Raw genomic sequence first — 22,843 nt, 5'->3', positions numbered from 1 at the left:
ACGGCCTAGTGGTTAAGAGAACTGGACCTGCAATCAGAGGAACGCGAAATAGCGTATCGTCATAGAATATGCTTGCTCTTTCAGTGGGTGGAGCATTATAATGGAACGGTCAATCCCATCATTCGTTGGTTTCTTTTGAATTTCGCGCAAAGCTTCACGAGGGCTATCTGCGCTAACCTTTCATAATTTTGCAGTGTAAGACTAGAGGGAAGGCAGCTAGTCATCACCGCTCACCGTCAACTCTTAGATTACTCTTTTACCAACAAATAGTGGGATTGACCGTAACATTATAACGCCACCACGGCTGAAAGGGCGATCATGCTTGGTGTGACGGGAATTCATTCGTTGGTAAAGAGTAACTGGAGGGTTGACGCGGGTGGTGTTGACCAGCCATCTTCCTTTTATTCTTTCACTTCAAAATTATGGATCGATAGTGCAGATAGCCTTCGAGTATCCTGGCGTGAAACTGAACAGTACAATTAGAGAGACAATAACTGTTCGCAGTGAAATTCGTTAGAAGACAATTACACCAAGAAATTAAAAACGTTCGTTTGTGTGGTTATCAGGTTTACTCACGGACACGTTTGTCGAATAGTTCGGTCTATTTACTATATAACTAAACTTTGATTTACTTTAATAAATAGTTGATTATCTGGACCGCTCGTGACCTATTCTCGTTAGCGTATGAGGCTTCCGAAAAGATCCAAGGTTCGCCACTCGATACCACTTAATGCGCTACCCTTCACAGTTTCAGCTGAGGGTGTATTAAAAGAGTGAAAGTCAGTACTCTCATTCTATTTGTAGCTAGTCAAAGCCCTTGTGACGCCGAGACCTACTGACTGAATAACTTTCCTTGCTGTGGTCAGTTTATTTGTAATTAAGCACAAAGCTGGACGATTGGGTATCCGTGCTCTGCCTACCACGGATATCGAATTCGAGTTTGTAATCATATCGCTGTGCCATTAGGGGGATTCTGTGATCAAAAGTTAAAAAGTAGGCTATACCTGAACCTTAAGGATTTCTGGCACAGCCGTTTAGAACATTTGCACATAAAGTATAGTATATGTTTTAAATATCAACAGTGTTGTGGCATTATCTTTATTGTGTTTTTTTTCTTTGGATTTTCCATTGGTCGAACTTATTATTTGTACGACTTACACAAATTAACTCTTCGAACAACGTACAATATTGAATATAACGAAATTCCCCATCTCTGTCTACACATACTTCATATATAACTTTGATAGGGCGTGTGTTAATAAAACATATCTAGAACCTATATTACCTCCCCCCCTACAGTGACTCATAAGTAATTCTAAAGGTTTGTAACTCTAGAAACAGGGTTTCGATACCAATAGTGGCCACAGCACAAATAGCAAATTGTGTAATTTTGTGCTTAACTACGATGTAGCAGCTATATTTACAAAAACAGCCACAAATTCTGGTAAGTTAATTCACCGATAGTTCTTTTAGTGCTAATATTAATGTTTTCTTTGGCACATCACTTTCTTAGATAATTGTTATTATACCTTTTTTATGCAAGTAAATATTTAAACAAAAGTATGTTTTTTCTATGTTAGTACAGAGCTTATACGATGGTCGATATGCGCCTTGTCCACCGTGGGAAAACGGACCCTGTATGCTAAGGTTTTAACCCATGAACTTATCGCTGAGTTCTTTAAGTAATGTTTTGTTTGTTTTTTTGAATTTCCCGCAAAGCTAAACGAGGGTTATCTACGCTAGCCGTCCATAATTTAGCAGTGTAAGACTAGAGGGAAGGCAACTAGTCATCACCACCCACCGCCAACTCTTGAGCTACTCTTTTACCAACGAATAGTGGGATTGATCGTCATATTATAACGTCCCCACAGCTGAAAACGAGAGCATGCACATCATGCTCTCGTCACAATGTGACGAGTCGAGTGCCTTAACCACCTGGCCATGCCGGATCATATAATATTAACCACCTGGACATGCCGGATCATATAATATTAACCACCTGGCCATGCTGGATCATACAATATTAACCACCTGGCCATGCCAGATCATATAATATTAACCACCTGACCATGCCGGGTCATATAATATTAACTACCTGGCCATGCCGGATCATATAATATTAACCACCTGGCCATGCCGGATCATACAATATTAACCACCTGGCCATGCCGGATCATACAATATTAACCACCTGTCCATGCCGGATCATATAATATTAACCACCTGGCCATGCCGGATCATATAATATTAACCACCTGGCCATGCCGGATCATATAATATTAACCACCTGGCCATGCCGGATCATATAATATTAATCACCTGGCCATGCTGGATCATACAATATTAACCACCTGGCCATGCCAGATCATATAATATTAACCACCTGACCATGCTGGGTCATATAATATTAACTACCTGGCCATGCCGGATCATATAATATTAACCACCTGGCCATGCCGGATCATACAATATTAACCACCTGGCCATGCCGGATCATATAATATTAACCACCTGGCCATGCCGGATCATATAATATTAACCACCTGGCCATGCCGGATCATATAATATTTTACTGAAAAGTTGTTGTGTTTCATACCTGTACAGAATTTTCGTTTTCATTTCAGTTTTATTGAATAACTTTTAAGGCATGTTGTTAGCATAGCGATAAGCAAGAAGATTTTTAACTTTAAAATTCAGGGTACGAATCCTCGCGATGAGCACAGTGCAAATAACCCAAAGAAGCTTACAATTTTGGAATATTTTATTTAATTGTAAGCGCACAGCTATACCTCAAGAAAACAGTTAAACATAAAGCAAATTACTCTAATGTAACTGGTATTACAAAAGTAAAAAAATATTTGAAAGATAAGTAACCTATATAAAAGCCAATGTATGTCACGTGACACTTGATTTCTCGCAAAAGGAGTCATAAACCCATAATGCATTTATCCAGATATAATAGTTCGCTAACTGTATGCCCATTACAATTTTAGTGACGAAAGTGAAAGAGTGCCGTGTATGCATATTTGTGCTTTGAAACCTTATAAGTGTGGTGAGTGTTAGTATTATAAGCCTAAAGTAAAGACGTAGTGTGGGATCACCTGGTCTAGAGCCAAGTGTATAAAATTTATCATGAAAATAGAAATACCGATTCAATTTTAAATTAAAGCGTTTCTGAATTAAATTATTTTGTGTAATATTACCAACGTTTTTACTAAAAAAAACAAACGAATTTAATCTGGTCAAACATGATTTCGAAAAAAATTATTTATTTCAGTTAGCTATAAAATGCAAGGCTAAGGTAAACTGTGGAGACGCAGTAGTTGCCCCGTCATTTTTGACGGGCTATACGATAGTTAAAGATATAAAACTGGATTGTCATATTGGAAAATAATAAACAAAGGAAAGTGGTCGAGGATCCGAACTGCCATAATATGGATAAACGTTTACATTCCCATTGGTCATAAAATTTATAAGAGCATATACTTGTTTTATATATGTAGTTTTTGCTAGTCACGCTTATGAATACGTGCTTATGAGCGTGATTTCCTGGCAAAACAAAAGTTATAGGCACACACACACACACGTTTCCTTATCACCTGGAAATAACTGATTACTTTTCATTGCGGAGTAGAACATATAGTGAAACGGCAACTTAGCTTCACAGAAGAATTCACGGTTGTCATACAACCCACTACATACGCAATGTTATCATTACGTGGGCGCGTGGGCTTGTTGCGTGCTTGTTTCTGTTTAATAATTACAAGATTCTGAGATGACGTATACTTTTTGTAAGCAGATTAGTTTACTGTTTCCATGTAATGGCACAAGAATATACGATACTTTTCCATGCGCATTAAATAAAAACATCGATCAATGAGTCGGATTTGTCATTTTTATCTTTTTAACCCATCTCTGTATTTCTCAAAGGACATTTGTTCACTTTCCTCAATCATTTGCTACACTTCTTATTTACAGTACTTTCGCAATGTTCAAGAAACTTGGCTTATTCTTACCTACAGGTGCCCCCCAGTGGCTCAGCAGAATGTCTGCGGACTTGCAACGCTAAAAACCAGGTTTCGAGTACCGTGGTGGGCAGAGCACAGATAGCCCATTGTGTAGCTTTGGACTTAATACAAAACAACAACAACTTACAGGTAAAGGTCACACGGACATCGAAATAGTTAGCTAACTACAGCATTTTCGTTATGCTTTATAGAAGAACTACTTGTGTTTTAAAGGTCAAGAAACCCAAAAGTCATTGACCAAAGTTTAGTTAATTAGTTTAAAAAAAAAGTTGTATATTAAAGTACATAAATGTTAAACTAATTTCTAGGTTCGTGTAAGTAAATCATTTTCACTTGTAGAACAGATTTCAATAATAAAAATCAGAGAGATGTTAAATTATTCTTTTATTTTGTGCTGCTAAACCTTTTAAAATTATGAACTAAACTTCAACATCAAAGACCACAAGTAAACTAAACCTAGTTTTAGCTGTGTTAGCGTTGTTTCCCACACTTCCAAGGAAATTGTGGCCTGGCATGGCCTAGCGCGTAAGGCGTGCGACTCATAATCCGCGGGTACGCGCCCGCGTCGCGCCAAACGTGCTCGCCCTCCCAGCCGTGGGGGCGTTATAATGTGACGGTCAATCCCACTATTCAAACCAAACTATTCCCTGGTTTCTTTTCAAGTTTTTTATCGACCATATCAAATGACTATTCTATAAATATAAGATTTTTTTTTCTAGTTTACTTTAATTTAGGCGGTCTCTCTCTCCTTAACGATACATTTGGCCTGTAGCCGGATGTATCCAAGTGTTAAGCACTGTGAATCCGAAGATTGTTTGTTTGTTTCTGAATTCCGCGCAAAGCTACACGAGGGCAATCTGCGCTAACCGTACCAAGTTAGCAGTGTAAAATTAGAGGGAAGGCAGCTAATCATCATCACCCACCGCCAACTCTTGGGCTACTCTTTTATCAACAAATAGTGCGACTGACCGTTACATTATGACGCCCCCATGGCTGAAAGGGCGAACATGTTTGGAGTGATTGGGATTCGAACCTGCGACCCCCAGATTACGAATATTAAAGTTCGCGACCCGTTGCTATAAAATCGCGCTCTACATTACAAAAGTGATGGTCAAATCCCAGTTTTAAATTACAGTAGCCCAAGAGGTAGCAGTGGGTGTTGTTGACTAGCTACCCTGCCTTCTTTCTAGCTTATCTCCTCAAACTTAGGCATAACTAGAACAGATGACCATTAGGTAATTATGGTCGAACTCGAGACAAAACCTAACGAAACCATGCAACCTCAGAACGAAGTTTCTTCCATCAAATATAGGTAATACACAGCCAGTGTTGTAATCAGTATCATTTATATAAACTAAAAAATAAAAGTAGAGTGTGTGTGTGGTTTCATTTAGCAAAGCCACATCGGGATATCTGCTGAGTCCACCGACAGGAATCGAATACCTGGTTTTAGCGTTGTAAAACCGTAGACTCACCGCTGTACTAGCGGGGCACAATAAAAGTAAAAACAGTTAATCAACTCCGTGAGACACCTGGTTATAACGGTAACAGTTTTCTGTTTCTACCATAAAATCCATTCAGTTAAATTTTTAACACGTGCAAAACCTGGTTTGAGGTTTTTATATACATTGAAAAAAACTACTTACGTGTTCCTTATCGAACTCTGTTTCAACTTGTAAGTACTTGTTGAAATCATCGGTTCTTATTTTAAAAGTGAAATTCTCTGTCCAATAAGAAGATACTTAATTGTTTTTTTACATATCTTTATTACGTTTATTGATACCATGATACAAAAACAAAACACGATGCACCTCGTAGTGTTCTTGGACTTACAGTGGTCCAACTATATCATTAACACTGATAAAATATCACCCAATATATTATTATATCCAATATATTAATGCCATTGGTAGGATAACACTGGAGACATATCGCTACTTTATAAAACATTTAAACCACAGAACTACAAGTTTTTCCATAATTATTATAGCATTTAAAAAGGTTATAATTATCCCTAACCCTTAAATTAGTGCATTATTAATAGTTTTAATAATCTGAAATGCTCCAAATGATACACAAGGTGCAATAAACATTTTTCTTACCTGAGGAAAGCAGAACGTGAACTACACGTGTTATGAGTTGAACCACTACATCATCGAAGCACGAGCTCTTTCTCTGCATGGTTCGGGTGTGACCGAACAAAGCGTGGCCGGACTGTGAATCCTACGATTCATGATTCCCAATCTCTTGATTCCAAAACGCTCTTCACATTTTGTGACTATGGGTACAGTATTAAAATGTCGTTCAAATATTTACTATTCGATCAGACGAATATAGCCCACGGGTTGTAGGTAAGGGCTACTAATTTAGTAGCAACCAGCGCTGCATTGGATCAGTTCAAAATTAGGGACAGCTGTTTAAACATGATCTTTTCATAGCGTTTTAAATAACATTCTACCATGTATCGTGTTTTAGTAGCAGTAGACAAAAACAGTGGGAAATAAGCTTACGTTGTATACATTAATGTCAAGGCGGCATTCAAGTGGCGTACTTTATAATTAGGCTATTACTCAAAATTAACACCAACTGATACGGGTTTCTCAGACGAGTTTGTAATTTATACCTTAAGATGATCTTGGTCAGATAAATAAACTTTGGAATATAATAAGGATAATGAAATAACTTTATATTTCCAACTGAGGATTATATATATATATATATATCATTGGTTTCAGCATGTAATATAACTTTTAAACGTATACAAAGCTGAAGACTTCATAAAATGAAATGAGCTGGGGTCATTGATTGTCGTATTGGACTATGGGTCGTCAGACCAAAGTTAGTGACATCATATTATTGGGCACGCTCTGAACTTGCTACAAAAGTGACATTCAACCCCATTTCATGTTCAAAGAGCTGGACAAAGTCCTTGTGGCGGCAGGTGTTGTTGGCTGCCTTTCAAAAGAAGGGACGATTGTTCCTTAATCCAAAAGTTCTTACAATCTGCGTTCTTGTAATGTGTCTTTCAGGTTGGAAATTTCAATTCTATAAAAATTGTTCACTACTTCCTCGTCAGGGGACGCTGTGGATGGAAAATGCTACATTTTCAATGTTTTTTTTCTAATATTGCAGAATGATATTAGACTAAACCACACAAGTTTCTATAAAAGTGTCTTTAACAAAAACAATATCTTAACCCAACAGATCTGCAAACATTTTAAACAATTTGTTGAAGAGATTTGCAAATTTCACATCCAATCAACAAATGTCTCTTTAGAAAAGGCCCGGCATGGTCAGGTGGGTTAAGGCGTTCGACTCGTAATCTGTGGGTCGCGGGTTCGAATCCCTCTCACACTAAACATGCTCGCCCTTTCAGCTGTGGGAGCGTTATAATGTGAGTGTCAATCCCACTATTCGTTGGTAAAAGAGTTGCCTAAGAGTTGATGGTGGATGGTGATGACTAGCTGCCTTCTCTCTAGTCTTACACTGCTAAATTAGGGACGGCTAGTGCAGATAGCCCCACGAGTAGCTTTGCGCGAAATTCAAAAACAAAACAAACAACTCCTTAGAAAGAGATAGTTCTGTAATTAAATTCAAATTTTACTTATCTCGTAATTTGTTCAATATATCAGGTTAATGATATATTTACACACTTACATTGGAATTCAGTCTAAAAAATTCCTAAAAGGAGAAGTGGCGAATATATTTTACCAAAAACCTTTCTAAGTTACTACGAGAAACATTAGGAATTCATTTATTTTATGTCCGTAAAAATTATTTGAATCTAGTGAACATCTTCAATACTAAAGTATTCGCTAATAATTAATTTTTATTTTAACTTATACGAAATTGCTATCATACTGAATTTGGTGTTAGTTCACAAGTGGTAGGTTCATCAAAACTAGCCAATTCTATTTGGTTTGTTTTGAATTTCGCGCAAATCTACACGAAAGCACTCTAGTGTAGTGTTGATTAGTTACCTTCCCTCTAATCTATCTCTTCAATATTAAGAGGGATAGCACATTTATCTCCCTAGCAGCTTTCGCATGAAATTACGACAACAACCAACTGTTAGTCGACAGAATTATCCAGTGAAACAAAAAAAAAAAAAAACAATTAAAACATATGTTATTCTTTGTGGAGAAATATTCATATTAATACGCATTTAAAATCCTTCCAAATTTGTTTTTTAACATTAAGTGTCACTATGTGTTTGTTTTGTTTTCTGAATTTCGCGCAAAGCTACACGTCCCTAATTTAGTAGTGTAAGACTAGAGGGAAGGCAGCTAGTCATCACCACCCACTGCCAACTATTGGGCTACTCTTTTACTAACGAATAGAACCATCACCAGGAGCACCAGAAATCTTATTGTTTTATTCGTGCATTTAAATCGTTCTCCCATGATGGTGACATTCATACTTCATATCTACACCTGGTGAGTAAATGAAAAAATAATAAATTTGTTAATCTCTATATATATTTTTTTTTCATAAATGATTCAAACTTTCTAAATGTTTGTGAGTTTGCTTCCCTTTAGAATATCATTGGCTTACCTTTTAATATTGTTTTATTGTTGTTTTTCTTAGTGTAAAGCTACACAATAGGTTACCTGCATCGCGCAGAATCGAAACCTGGATTTTGCCCTTTAAAGTTCGTAAACTAATCGCCAACCCACTTTCTTCTTTTTTTTTACTCGTTTCAATATATTTACAGTAATGATTATTGTAACATTTTGCCAAGAGATGGCGCATCTTGAAGATAATACTGTGTTTGTTTCCGGGCGTTCATTGAAAGATAATAACGTTCTTCCTGTCTTATGCGTTTCTAGTTTTGAAAGAATAAACTAGAGTGCTACTGTTGTCTTACCCAATAATAGGACTTGACCGTCACCCATATAAAGCATATATATCCACAAAACGATCTGTATATAGAATCTCTTCTTTTTTATTTATTTTGGCAGTAACGGTATGCGAACAGGGATCCGCAGATCCAAAGTCTAGCACACTAACCACCGGGATCACACTTCTTAACCACTAGTTTTCATAATGTAGTTTCAGAGTGTGTTAATATACACTGTTATATAGTTATGTAAGTTGACTGATTTGATAATTTTAAGTTCTACGATTTCTCTCGTCTCCAATAGTGTCGAAGCCATCACTGAATCTTGAAATTAAAAAAAAACACACCACACCTTACAACGTCGTTGTAACTAACATAGACTGATGTTTCTCTCAGTTTAATCGAACGTGGTTACGTATATATACAAATCATAATCACTCACTGTGCTTTCAAAGCCAGGTGTCATAGCTGTTACTTACTCTCTCTTAGCAACAGACTGTATGAGGAAGTTTTTAACCTTTTGTTTTGTTTTAAAAGTTAGTTACGAATCGCAAATCTTGGGCACATTCTAACCATATGGATACTGCTTTCCCCTCCAAGCAGTGGCTCAGAGCGAAACCTTGGGGCTTATAACTCTAAGACTTGGAGTTCGAAACTCGATGGACAGAGTACAGGTGGTACGTTAAAGTTACGTAGGTTAAGTATCAACAAAAAATAAAGTTTTTGATGCTTCGAAAAGTAGTCCTTCGGCGAAGGATATTAATATTAGATAGAGTTATTTCAAAATCGTAGTTCATGTTTGTGAACAAACACGGAGTGAACAAACATACACTATGGGTGGAAGGTTGAATGTGTCGTGTTTTAACGATAACCCACACTTTTGTTCCACTAGTGAACGTATCCATAAAAATATAAACTTTAATGATTACAACACTATCGAGCAGATCGAACAGGTTTTAAGACATATGGGTCACCTTACTAGGTCACAGAAGGACACCAAATCGGTCGAGCAGGGCATCTGAGTTTGACGAATAAAGTGTGTGTGTACGTGCATAGACTGCTCTTCTGTTTATTTTAAAGCATAGCCACTATGGGTTGGCAACCTTCTGTGTTCACTGCAAGGAATCGATCACCGGATTTCAGCGTTGTAGGTTCATTAATTTACCGCTGTCCCATCGGGAGACGATATTTGTTGTAGAAGACAAAATAAAAGGTTAGAGTGCGGAGACAGACTCTCAAAGCCCACCACATACACATATATAAATGTTACTTTCCTTGTAGGACCATGTTATACATGTGTATGTTACGATACGCGATGGCAGTTTGTATACAACTCAATAGTAAGTCGCCAACTCAAGCATTTTCTTCCCAGCAATATGATGACACGTGGACCTCGGGAAGGTAAAAAGTGGTGTGGTCGGGATAAAAATACATCAATATTTAGTAAGCAAATAATTTTCGACCTAAATTTGATGATTGATTACCCAAAAATGACTTGCTATACCCAAGAGAAAATGTCGTAATGTCATCGTCATGTCTCTATGGTTTTCCTGATAAAAAGAGTTGGAATCTGACAGACTGATTCCTTTGTTACAATTACCTTGCAAGTTCATTACATGACGCATGTTTAGTGCTAAATTAAGGTTTCTGTCAAAATCTCGAAGTTTCTTGTTTCTGATTTGAGTATTTAATATCTAGATACTTGTATAACATGATTATAACAAAGTAAAATTAATATCTAGATACTTGTATAACATGATTATAACAAAGTAAAATTAATATCTAGATACTTGTATAACATGATTATAACAAAGTAAAATTAATATCTAGATACTTGTATAACATGATTATAACAAAGTAAAATTAAGTATCTAGATACTTGTATAACATGATTATAACAAAGTAAAATTAATATCTAGATACTTGTATAACATGATTATAACAAAGTAAAATTAATATCTAGATACTTGTATAACATGATTATAACAAAGTAAAATTAATATCTAGATACTTGTATAACATGATTATAACAAAGTAAAATTAATATCTAGATACTTGTATAACATGTAAAGTAAAATTAATATCTAGATACTTGTATAACATGATTATAACAAAGTAAAATTAATATCTAGATACTTGTATAACATGATTATAACAAAGTAAAATTAATATCTAGATACTTGTATAACATGATTATAACAAAGTAAAATTAATATCTAGATACTTGTATAACATGATTATAACAAAGTAAAATTAATATCTAGATACTTGTATAACATGATTATAACAAAGTAAATATCTAGATACTTGTATAACATGATTATAACAAAGTAAAATTAATATCTAGATACTTGTTAATATAACATGATTATAACAAAGTAAAATTAATATCTAGATACTTGTATAACATGATTATAACAAAGTAAAATTAATATCTAGATACTTGTATAACATGATTATAACAAAGTAAAATTAATATCTAGATACTTGTATAACATGATTATAACAAAGTAAAATTAATATCTAGATACTTGTATAACATGATTATAACAAAGTAAAATTAATATCTAGATACTTGTATAACATGATTATAACAAAGTAAAATTAATATCTATGATACTTGTATAACATGATTATAACAAAGTAAAATTAATATCTAGATACTTGTATAACATGATTATAACAAAGTAAAATTAATATCTAGATACTTGTATAACATGATTATAACAAAGTAAAATTAATATCTAGATACTTGTATAACATGATTATAACAAAGTAAAATTAATATCTAGATACTTGTATAACATGATTATAACAAAGTAAAATTAATATCTAGATACTTGTATAACATGATTATAACAAAGTAAAATTAATATCTAGATACTTGTATAACATGATTATAACAAAGTAAAATTAATATCTAGATACTTGTATAACATGATTATAACAAAGTAAAATTAATATCTAGATACTTGTATAACATGATTATAACAAAGTAAAATTAATATCTAGATACTTGTATAACATGATTATAACAAAGTAAAATTAATATCTAGATACTTGTATAACATGATTATAACAAAGTAAAATTAATATCTAGATACTTGTATAACATGATTATAACAAAGTAAAATTAATATCTAGATACTTGTATAACATGATTATAACAAAGTAAAATTAATATCTAGATACTTGTATAACATGATTATAACAAAGTAAAATTAATATCTAGATACTTGTATAACATGATTATAACAAAGTAAAATTAATATCTAGATACTTGTATAACATGATTATAACAAAGTAAAATTAATATCTAGATACTTGTATAACATGATTATAACAAAGTAAAATTAATATCTAGATACTTGTATAACATGATTATAACAAAGTAAAATTAATATCTAGATACTTGTATAACATGATTATAACAAAGTAAAATTAATATCTAGATACTTGTATAACATGATTATAACAAAGTAAAATTAATATCTAGATACTTGTATAACATGATTATAACAAAGTAAAATTAATATCTAGATACTTGTATAACATGATTATAACAAAGTAAAATTAATATCTAGATACTTGTATAACATGATTATAACAAAGTAAAATTAATATCTAGATACTTGTATAACATGATTATAACAAAGTAAAATTAATATCTAGATACTTGTATAACATGATTATAACAAAGTAAAATTAATATCTAGATACTTGTATAACATGATTATAACAAAGTAAAATTAATATCTAGATACTTGTATAACATGATTATAACAAAGTAAAATTAATATCTAGATACTTGTATAACATGATTATAACAAAGTAAAATTAATATCTAGATACTTGTATAACATGATTATAACAAAGTAAAATTAATATCTAGATACTTGTATAACATGATTATAACAAAGTAAAATTAATATCTAGATACTTGTATAACATGATTATAACAAAGTAAAATTAATATCTAGATACTTGTATAACATGATTATAACAAAGTAAAATTAATATCTAGATACTTGTATAACATGATTATAACAAAGTAAAATTAATATCTAGATACTTGTATAACATGATTATAACAAAGTAAAATTAATATCTAGATACTTGTATAACATGATTATAACAAAGTAAAATTAATATCTAGATACTTGTATAACATGATTATAACAAAGTAAAATTAATATCTAGATACTTGTATAACATGATTATAACAAAGTAAAATTAATATCTAGATACTTGTATAACATGATTATAACAAAGTAAAATTAATATCTAGATACTTGTATAACATGATTATAACAAAGTAAAATTAATATCTAGATACTTGTATAACATGATTATAACAAAGTAAAATTAATATCTAGATACTTGTATAACATGATTATAACAAAGTAAAATTAATATCTAGATACTTGTATAACATGATTATAACAAAGTAAAATTAATATCTAGATACTTGTATAACATGATTATAACAAAGTAAAATTAATATCTAGATACTTGTATAACATGATTATAACAAAGTAAAATTAATATCTAGATACTTGTATAACATGATTATAACAAAGTAAAATTAATATCTAGATACTTGTATAACATGATTATAACAAAGTAAAATTAATATCTAGATACTTGTATAACATGATTATAACAAAGTAAAATTAATATCTAGATACTTGTATAACATGATTATAACAAAGTAAAATTAATATCTAGATACTTGTATAACATGATTATAACAAAGTAAAATTAATATCTAGATACTTGTATAACATGATTATAACAAAGTAAAATTAATATCTAGATACTTGTATAACATGATTATAACAAAGTAAAATTAATATCTAGATACTTGTATAACATGATTATAACAAAGTAAAATTAATATCTAGATACTTGTATAACATGATTATAACAAAGTAAAATTAATATCTAGATACTTGTATAACATGATTATAACAAAGTAAAATTAATATCTAGATACTTGTATAACATGATTATAACAAAGTAAAATTAATATCTAGATACTTGTATAACATGATTATAACAAAGTAAAATTAATATCTAGATACTTGTATAACATGATTATAACAAAGTAAAATTAATATCTAGATACTTGTATAACATGATTATAACAAAGTAAAATTAATATCTAGATACTTGTATAACATGATTATAACAAAGTAAAATTAATATCTAGATACTTGTATAACATGATTATAACAAAGTAAAATTAATATCTAGATACTTGTATAACATGATTATAACAAAGTAAAATTAATATCTAGATACTTGTATAACATGATTATAACAAAGTAAAATTAATATCTAGATACTTGTATAACATGATTATAACAAAGTAAAATTAATATCTAGATACTTGTATAACATGATTATAACAAAGTAAAATTAATATCTAGATACTTGTATAACATGATTATAACAAAGTAAAATTAATATCTAGATACTTGTATAACATGATTATAACAAAGTAAAATTAATATCTAGATACTTGTATAACATGATTATAACAAAGTAAAATTAATATCTAGATACTTGTATAACATGATTATAACAAAGTAAAATTAATATCTAGATACTTGTATACCGTGTTTATAACAAAGTAAAATTAATATCTAGATACTTGTATACCGTGTTTATAACAAAGTAAAATTAATATCTAGATACTTGTATACCGTGTTTATAACAAAGTAAAATTAATATCTAGATACTTGTATAACATGATTATAACAAAGTAAAGTTAATATCTAGATACTTGGTATACCGTGTTTATAACAAAGTAAAATTAATATCTAGATACTTGTATACCGTGTTTATAACAAAGTAAAATTAATATCTAGATACTTGGTATACCGTGTTTATAACAAAGTAAAATTAATATCTAGATACTTGGTATACCGTGTTTATAACAAAGTAAAATTAATATCTAGATACTTGGTATACCGTGTTTATAACAAAGTAAAATTAATATCTAGATACTTGGTATACCGTGTTTATAACAAAGTAAAATTAATATCTAGATACTTGGTATACCGTGTTTATAACAAAGTAAAATTAATATCTAGATACTTGGTATACCGTGTTTATAACAAAGTAAAATTAATATCTAGATACTTGGTATACCGTGTTTATAACAAAGTAAAATTAATATCTAGATACTTGGTATACCGTGTTTATAACAAAGTAAAATTAATATCTAGATACTTGGTATACCGTGTTTATAACAAAGTAAAATTAATATCTAGATACTTGGTATACCGTGTTTATAACAAAGTAAAATTAATATCTAGATACTTGGTATACCGTGTTTATAACAAAGTAAAATTAATATCTAGATACTTGGTATACCATGTTTATAACAAAGTAAAGTTAATATCTAGACACTTGTATACCGTGTTTATAACAAAGTAAAATGAGTATCTAGATACTTGTATAGCACGTTTACAACAAAGTAAAATTAATATCTAGATACTTGGTATACCGTGTTTGTAACAAAGTAAAATTAATATCTAGATACTTGGTATACCGTGTTTGTAACAAAGTAAAATTAGCATCTAGATACTTTGTATACCGTGTTTATAACAAAGTAAAATTAATATCTAGATACTTGGTATACCGTGTTTACGAGGGCTGTTCAAAAAATACGCGGACTGTTTGAATTGCGCGGCTCCAGTTGGTTCCAGGGGAATCCGCTTGGTGTCGCTAGTTTCGCACAGATAAGTTAAGTACGACGCCATTTCCCGATTGCAGATATCTTCATTTGTGTATTAGCTACGCGGTTTTAAGTGAAGTGCGATTTTTTCGTTTGGCGGATTTCAGAATGAATGACCTGAAGGAGCAACGACTTGCTGTGAAATTTTGTGTTAAACTTGGAAAATCTGCGACTGAAACTTTTGCTATGCTTAACACGGCTTACGGTGATGTTGCTATGAAGCGTACGGCATGTTTCAAGTGGCATGAACGTTTTAAGAATGGTCGACAGTCCATTGAAGATGATGAGCGTCCTGGACGTCCTTCCACGTCAACTGACGACCCACACGTCGACAAAATCAACACCCTGGTGCGGGCAAATCGACGTCTGATTGTCAGGGAGCTTGCTGAAGAGTGTGGGATATCAGTTGGATCTTGTTATGAGATTTTGACCGAAAAAGTGAAGATGTACCGCGTTGCTGAGAAATTTGTGCCTCAGAACTCGTGAGTTTTTGGCCAAACACTCGATCACTGTTCTTCCCCACCCCCCTACTCACCTGACCTTGCTCCTTACGATTTTTTTCTTGTTCCCCAAACTCAAAAGACCCTTGAAAGGAAGAAGATTTGAGACGATTCTCGAGATTAAGGCAAATGCGACGAAGGAGCTGGAGGACATTACAAAAGAAGCGTACCAGGACTGTTTCAACAAGTGGAAACACCGTTGGGATAAGTGTGTGCGTTGGGGAGGAGAGTACTTTGAAGGGGTCCCAGATCTGTAACTTCTAAATAAAGTACATTTTGTTTTATGACGTCAGTCCGCGTATTTTTTGAACAGCCTTCGTATAACAAAGTAAAATTAATATCTAGATACTTGATATACCGTGTTTATAACAAAGGAAAATTAATATCTATATACTTGCATACCGTGTTTATGGCAACGAAAAAGTTGAAACGGTCGACGAGTCTGAAAAGTGACACATAATAAAAGTTATATTATAAATAGATTACTTGAATATTATGGGGCTACACGCATATGGAGTCTTATTGAATATTTGATAGTATTCATCCACACTTGCCCCCCACTACTCTGAAAATGAGAAAAATAATTATTTCTTTATTTATTTGGCTTATGTACTTTACACGTGTTTTTTATCACTTCACAATTTAACACTACTACACTGGAAAAAAAAATATGTGGACGCCCATAGGTATGCTTTTTATGTTTTCTATATAATCTTAATGTGAACATTTTTAAACACTAGAGTCGATACTTATTTATTCTGCTGGGTTTTTATTTTTTGTTGTTCTGGCCCACGGACACATAGATTTGAATGTGGAAAAAACAGGAATGATCTCACGGTTTGACAAGGTGGTTAGGGCGCTTCACTCGTACTCCAAAGGTCGCGGGTTCGAATCCCCCTCAACTCAAACATGGTCGCTCTTTCAGGCGTGGGGACATTATAATGTGACAGTCAATCCCACTATTCGTTGGTAAAAGAGTAGCCCAAGAGTTGGCAGTGGGTGGTGATGACTAGCTGACTTCTCTCTAAACTTACATTACTAAATTAGGAATGGCTAGCTTAGATGTCCCTCGTGTAGCTTTGTACGAAAATCCAAAACAAACAAGCAGTGACTTCAAAACTCTAATAACCTCTGGTTTCGCATCGCAGGTTCCGCAAAGCGTACGAACATTAGATCAAAACACAATCGATAATAAAGAGCATGAAATCCACTGGATGAATTTTGTTATTTGACTTGTCATGGGATTCTCCTTGTTTTGTAATTTGTAAAAGAGCACACAAATACACTAACTCTCTATTAAGTACCCTAATACATTGTCCACATTGACGTAATTCGTCTCTTCTACTGTTTAGTCCAATTATAGATTACGTTTTACTACAAGTGGGGCAGGAAGACGTATTAAGAGCAAGCAACCAGTTCGTTTATGTTTGTCATTTAAAATGAAAAATGAATACTACGTTGATTGTTTGTTTGTTTTGAATTTCGCGCAAGGCTACACGAGGACGATCTGCGCTAGCCGTCCCTAATTTAGAAGTGTAAGACTAGACAAAAGTCAGCTAGTCATTACCACCCACCGCCAACTCTTGGGCTACTCTTTTACCAACGAATAGCGGGATTGACCGTAACATTATAACGCCCCCACGGCTGAAAGGGCGGGATAGTTTGGTGTGACGTGGATTCGAACCCACAACCCTTAGACTGCTAGTCGAGTGCCCTAAACTACCTGGCCATGCCGAGCGCTAGGGTGAGTTCATTTCACTAAGCTACTAAGAAAAGCAATTATCACCCTGAAATCACAGTATGTGTTTTGTTGTTGTGGCTTGTTTAATTAATAGGTAGTAAAAGGGAAACGCTAGCACCGTACACAAGGAAACGTTAGCACCGTACACAAGGAAACATTAGCACCGTACACAAGGAGTTACACATAGAAAATTCCATCTTTCTCTCTTTTCTTTTTATTTCTCTACCAAGGGAAATTCAACGTTTTAAGACTTTCTTATGAAATCTGTAGTGAGAAAAATTATACTTCCTCCACTTTTCATCTGTTCCGATTATACTTCCTCCACTTTTCATCTGTTCCGATTATACTTCCTCCACTTTTCATCTGTTCCGACAAATAAGAAAAATCTAACTTTTTTCCTCGAAATCTTCTCTGAGAATTGTGGGATATCTTACTTTTTTCGTCTTTTCTTCCGGGCATCTGCAAAAACGAAAATCCTGACTTCCTATTGTTTATAAATCATCGCATGCCTACGTATTAGTATATTAACATAACGTGTGTCCTTACTTAAATATCTGTGGACCGGTATGGCCAAGCGTGTTAAGGGCGTACGACTCGCAATCTGAGGGTCGCGGGTTCGCATCCCCGTCGTGCCAAACATGCTCGCCCTTTAGCCGTGGGGCGTTATAATGTGACGGTCAATCCCCCTATTCGTTGTTAAAAGAATAGCCCAAGAGTTAGCGGTGGGTGGTGATGACTAGCTGCCTTCCCTCTAGTCTTACACTGCTAAATTAGGGACGGCTAGCACAGATAGCCCTCGAGTAGCTTTGTGCGAAATTCAAAAAACAAACAATACTTAAATATCTAACTGTTTTTTTTTTATTTTGCCAGCGGGGTCTGTACAAAAACAGACTTTTTCATTCGTTCAATCAATGAAAAGATAAAGATATGTTTAAGTTTGTGATACATTAACTTATCAGAGATTCAAGAAGTAACATAACGCACGCAATTGTTGTTTTTTTTTGTAATTTCGAGTCTTGGTTGGGCAGATGACGCAGCAATATCAATACGAGTTTTTGTTGTTCTGTATTTCGTCCAATAGGGTTGTCAAAGAAAATCGAGTCACATGGGGCCACGGTACCGCGCATCATACTCTACAATTTGTGCAACTATTGAGGCGGAAGGGGGTTCGTCCTTCGTAACACTGTATGTGAAGGGGTCGATTACAACGAAGATAAAAATTTTATTGGTGTGTAAGACAGCTTTATAAACTTTCCCGATAGCGAGTTGGTACATTAAGAAGATATTTACTGTTACAGTGCATGTTATGTTTGGGTTATCTATCGCTGGTATTAATAAAGTTTTGTGCTAACATAACCCATCATATGTTTTTAACAGCATTCTTTCGATTAGTTTGTTTTAAATCTCGCGCAAAGCTACACTACGACTATCGACGCTAATCGTCTCTAATTTAGTAGTGTAACGCTAGAAAGAAGGCAGTTAGTCATCACCACCCACCGCCAACTCTTGGGCTACTCTTTTATCAATGAATGGTGGGATTGACTGTAACATTATAATGCCCCCACGCTTAAATGGCAAGCATATTTTGTGAGACGGGAATTCGAAGCTGCAACCATGCATACATTCGAATTTACCTTATTTATTCGCGAAGCTACAAAGTACTAGCTGTGCCACCACCTGAACCAAACCTTGGACGTCAGTATTAAACCCCCTAAAGCTTACTAATTAGCCATAAGTTATGGGGCTGACAGTCCGGCCTGACGATCGCGTCTTTATTTGTTTGTTTTGAATTTCGTGCAAAGCTACACAAGGATTATCTGTCCTAGCTGTCCTTAATTTAACAGTGTAAGACTAGAGTGAAAACAGTCAGTCATCAACACCTTACCGCCAATTCTTGGGCTACTCTTTTACCAACGAATAGGGCCCGGCATGGCCAAGCGCGTAAGGCGCGCGATTCGTAATCCGAGGGTCGCGGGTTCGCGCCTGCGTCGCGCTAAACATGCTCGCCCTCCCAGCCGTGGGGGCGTTATAATGTGACGGTCAATCCCACTATTCGTTGGTAAAAGAGTAGCCCAAGAGTTGGCGGTGGGTGGTGATGACTAGCTGCCTTCCCTCTAGTCTTACACTGCTAAATTAGGGACGGCTAGCACAGATAGCCCTCGAGTAGCTTTGTGCGAAATTCCAAAACAAACAAACAAACAAAACCAACGAATAGTGGGATTAACCGTCACTTTATAACGCCCCAACGGCTGAAAGGGCGAGCATTTTTGGTGTGACGGGGATTCGAACTCACGACCCTCAAATTACGAGTCGAGTGCCTTAACCACGTGACCATGCTGGGGCTCAATTTAAGTTTTTTAAAAAGGGAAAGTTTAGATATAACCTTCCTACAGTCTTTTGTACACGATAAAGAAAAATAACATTTAAATTACTGCTTGGATTAACATCTTTAAGACCGAAAGAGCAAGGCTGTAGTTTTTCCTCTTTGCCCTTCAAAGCTTTACGTTTTTATTACTCGAATATAAAATAGGCCACATACAACCCCTCCTCGTCCGCTTTCATCCGAAACCGAAACAGGTTTCATGTCAACGTACTTATAAAAACTATGGGAGGAGTAAGATATAATAGTGTCTAATAAAATATCTCGTGGATGCAGGATGGTGACCTACTTTGAGTTTACTTAAATACCAAAAAGGGAACGTTGGCAGTTGCTCAGGTGATGAAAGTGGAACGTAGTAATGTGACTTCTTTGAGGCAAAGAGCGAGAGAGAAACAGACGATAAAAAAATGAATAAACTAAAATAAAGAGAAACCGTGAGAACAGAATTAGTAAGTAATTTGAATACTGAAAGTGGCGACGTCTATTTCAACTAACTCCACTACGTGTCTTTCTCGTTTAAAACATTACTGTATTCAAAGCATCTTCTATTTTCAGGCTCTTGGTTGGTTTGACTCGTTGCTTGTCAGTTGTTAAATGCAAAGATACACGATGGATTATCACTGTTCTACACACGTCAGGTATCGAAATTCGATTTTTAGTGTTTTAAGTTTCTGGTTGATTGCTAGTGCTGTCGTATCTATAAGACTACCCAAAGCCAAACTAGTTCATTGTTTGTTTTGAATTTCGCACAAAGCTACACGAGGGCTATCTGCGCCAGCCGTCTCTAATTTAGAAGTGTAAGACCAAAGGGAAAGCAGCTAGTTATCACAACCCACTACCAACTCTTGGGCTACTCTTTTACCAACGAATAATGGGATTGACCGTCACATTATAACGCCCCCGACTAAAAGGGTGAGCATGTTTGGTGTGATAGGGATTCGAACCCGCTATCCTCAGATGGCGAGTCGAACGCCTTAACCCACCTGGCCATGCCGGGCTCACCCCGAACTACTTGAAAAGTATCACAAAAAACTCTTTAATGATAAACAATAATCAAAAAATAAATAAATAATGGTTATATATTACATAGAATTCATAAAAATTAAAGCTTCCAAACAATAAAACATAATTTTAAAAACTTTAATAATCCACAAATTATAAATGTTAAATTCAAAGTTCTTAAAAAAAACAACTCTCATTAAATACTGTTTTACTGATTATTATAAAATAATAAATAAAAACAATTTGTTTTGAAATACGCGCAAAACTACACGAGGGCCATTGAATTAACGTTTCACACAGACCCGGTTTTAGGTTTCCTTAACCAGGGGAGAGGGGGGGGGAACAACGAGACATATAATGATGGGACCAGAACTAAAATAAATCTAAACTTAGATTAATAGAAAACACTAATTTGGGATAGCAAGGGCGTTTCTTGCCCTCCCCCCACATACTAGCAACAGCCCTGTTTCTGAATATCTTAATGGACTCTTGAATATGAATCTTATGATTCATTCTAAATCTTAAATTTAGTAAAACAAAAAAGATAATTCGAGTTTGGCAGTGTTTTGAATATTTCTATATTAACTATGCTAGAATAATCCTTACTGAATGTCATGTTATTAGCCAGCTTACATCCATAGATTTAGGTTCTGACACTCTCCTAGCAATTACAAACGAATATTTAAGTAGGAATTATTCTCTTCTTTAGCACTAGTGTATAGGAGTGGATTCTATTTACGTCTTACTTCTCGTTAGAACAAAATCCATTTTCAAAACAGACTCTGAAATACCTTAAAATCAAAGACGGTACTACAATCTGCATTGTTAACCACAAATAACCAATGAACACTCTTGTTTTTGTTTGTTTGATGTCGCGCTCAAAGTTATATAATGGGCTATTTGTGTAGTGTTCACTACGTCACGGTTACCGATGAGCCAATGGCTAGCTAACAAACAGTTTAAATTGAAAGGTACTTTTAGATAGTCACTAAGAGTTATTGAAATTCTATTAGTTTCCTTACAGTTGTATCTTAAATTAAACAAGTCTAAGAAAACCTAATGTAGTGACAATCTCGTCTTACTACACTCTTTAAGGCAGTTCCTTTAACATTAATTAAAACTGCTTATTAGAATTATCAAAGTTGTCATTTTGTTCATAAGTGTAGGTAATTTAATAAAGACTTGGAAAAAACAAATCTTTGAAGGCGTTTAAAAGTATTAAACAAGCCACTGTTGCCGTATAGAGACAATGAAACAGTAGCTCAGTTTCCCAGAGTAATAGTAATACCACAGCACAAGCACTGATATATGTTGTTTAACGTCACTAAAAATCACATCATTAAATGTACGTGGATTTGTTAATTATTATTAATTAATTAAAGTTCCTTATAATTAATTTATAATTATTTCCGAGTCTTTTCGACTTCCTCCTTTTCATTGATGTTTTGTTCATTTATGTAAACCAATAAAAAAAAGAGACCGAAATAAAAACGTCCAATCACCTATCTTAAATTTCACGAAAAATTAAATTAGAATATTTCATCGCTAGTAAAGAAATAATGATTCCCAGAATAAATATGATTTATACTAGTGGACGTGATGCACAC

The sequence above is a fragment of the Tachypleus tridentatus genome, chromosome 10 (genome assembly GCF_004210375.1).
Source record: "Tachypleus tridentatus isolate NWPU-2018 chromosome 10, ASM421037v1, whole genome shotgun sequence".
Lineage (NCBI taxonomy): Eukaryota > Metazoa > Arthropoda > Merostomata > Xiphosura > Limulidae > Tachypleus > Tachypleus tridentatus.
This window is presented reverse-complemented; position numbering follows the sequence as displayed.